This window comes from Etheostoma spectabile, unplaced genomic scaffold (genome assembly GCF_008692095.1).
Source record: "Etheostoma spectabile isolate EspeVRDwgs_2016 unplaced genomic scaffold, UIUC_Espe_1.0 scaffold333, whole genome shotgun sequence".
NCBI lineage: Eukaryota > Metazoa > Chordata > Actinopteri > Perciformes > Percidae > Etheostoma > Etheostoma spectabile.
Window position 1 is genome coordinate 359,448 of NW_022605586.1, and position 2,391 is coordinate 361,838.

The 2,391-nt window shown below is 40.2% G+C and overlaps 1 protein-coding gene across 1 annotated transcript in view; it reads left to right on the forward strand.

Moving 5' to 3' along the window:
• The window catches only part of nek5 (NIMA related kinase 5), a 202,024-nt gene that overhangs the window by 157,093 nt on the left and 42,540 nt on the right, over window positions 1-2,391 (forward strand). The window lies entirely within an intron of this gene.

Genomic DNA, 2,391 nt, shown 5'->3' on the forward strand with positions numbered 1-2,391 from the left:
TGCGATCAGTGCGGAACTGAATGGAAAACCCTTAAAAGTGTACCTAAAATCAATTATCATACCATTTGTCACAACCAGCGTGTGAATCATCACACAGGTTTTTTTTGGCTTAAAGCATTGGATGAAACACACTGTGCACCGCTTTGTTCACAAGTTTTGTTTTACCAAACGTCAGATATTCGATTGACACGGTGGATGGAAACTCGCTTGTGTGACAAATTGATCAGTTCATAGGTCTGTTCCTCGAATAAAGAAACTCGATTAGTTGATGGATCATGCAACATTACCGAGTGTGCTCCATACGTTGAGAAGACATAAAAAAAGAACAAAGCGACTGATTAGTCAATGAATCAGTTTCACGACATTGCATCTCCTCGTTCTGTATGTTACCTATTTTACAACACACAGATTTAATGGTTTCCTTCATTCTAGTAACTTTGTTTTTTTTTTCAGTGACTTTCATTGAATAATAGTTCAACATTGTAATAACTCTTTTATTGCACTTCATTATCCTCCATTGATGCTACTTTATACTTGAAGTTGCGCTGACACTTCAGCGGTAAAGTTATATTATATAAAAATATGAAGCTACAGAGCCAGCAGCTGATTAGCTTACTTAGCATAAAGACTTAAACAGGGTGAAGAAAACTGTTAGCTACTCTGACAAATTTCCATCCATGTTTGTATGAGAAGACTATTTGTTGACACTACACTCTCCCCTTTCCCAATGTCAAGGAAAGGATCCGTCCAAAGCCGAAGGAGGACGCACACTCATCAAACGTCGCGAGTTCCGCCCCGAAGGACGTTCCAATTTTCGATGATTCGCCCGAAGGAAGAGTCTTCATTCAGAAACATTTCCATTAGGAGAGAAGATGATATGTGTATCCTTCGCCGGTCCCAGTGTAATCTTTGCGTTCCCAAATACCCACAAGCTACTTCCGGTGGCCTTTGCCGGTTTTTAGAAAAAACATTGAGTTTGAGCGACATCGGCAACGGTGAAATAATAAAATAAATGTAAGTATCTTCTAGTGTGTCCGCGACATTCTTGTGCACCTGTAATGTTTTTACATCAATGTAAAGACTTGACGCTTAATGCTTGACAATTGCTATCATAATTATGTAATACACCCTGAGCTAACGTTAGCTAACTGAACCACTATGCATGACATCTCTCGTTAGCTAGCTAGGTGCTGTCCTTGTAACGTTGAATGGACGGTGGATTGGTCATGCTTTTTCATATGGCCGTACCAGTATATGGTAACGTTATGACCGAGATTTAGAAATGTGTGTGTTTATCACTGTGTATTCTGTAGACGGGAGGTATACCCTGCACCGTGTTAACTTCACTAGCAACGTCAGTCACGTAGGCAACATGTATGACGTAGATTTTCCCATGTAATAACGTTGTTATGCAAAAAATTCACCTGATCATAAAAAATTTAAAGTTCAAAAAGAAGCCAGTTATATTCGTCTATAACTCTTGTTCCACGTATTTTACTTCAGAAGCCCGATCCTGGGTCATGGTATGTGTCTTGTTGCAACCAACGTTCTGTCTATAGTTTGTTGTTAGCAATACCTACACACCTTGTATTCTGAAAGTTGAGCTGTCATGTAAATAGTTTTCCCAATCCCTACTAACTTATACACAATTTCTCATCAACCCATATCCATTGCCTGCTTAAATAAACCCGGTTAAAGCCTGCCATTCAAGAGACCCAGACCCACTTTGGTGAATTCGTTCACTTCCGGTTAGGCCCCGCCCAGTCGATACCGTCCGGCTCCAGATAATGCATGTGGTAAACAGATACGCTACCGTCAGATAATGCTGTACCGCTCATCCCAGTAATAACGTTAGTTATTCATTCATAGTAAACCATCTTTTGTTGTGTACCCGTCTTTTAACAGGGACTACGGAGGCGTTCACAAGGCGGCAAAGCCAAAGCCCAGCAGGGAGACCAGAGGCCCAACAGAGAGATGTGACTAATATTTCTGTCTTAACGATGGCCTTCTAACAGAACTGCTTTAAAGTAACTGGTTCCTTTGTATTAGGTCTGGGGTGTGTTATCATATAAACTGTTTTTTTTCCTGACATGTGCCCTGGCCTGGCCTCCCTTCTGTTTGTTCACCCTCGTAAGGTTTACTGTCTCTTTCCTCTACGCTTCTTCACACATCCCAATTATATGTTACCACACGTATCAACCTGCCAGGCTGCTCCGACCCCCCTTTCAGACATTTCATCTCCTCTTTCTGTATTTCACTTTTTACAACAACACAGATTTAATGGTTCCTTTCATCAGATACTTTATTTTTTATTTTCAGTGCTTTCATTGAAATAATAGTTCAACATTTTAATATACTCTTTTATTGCACTTCATTATCCTCCATTTGATG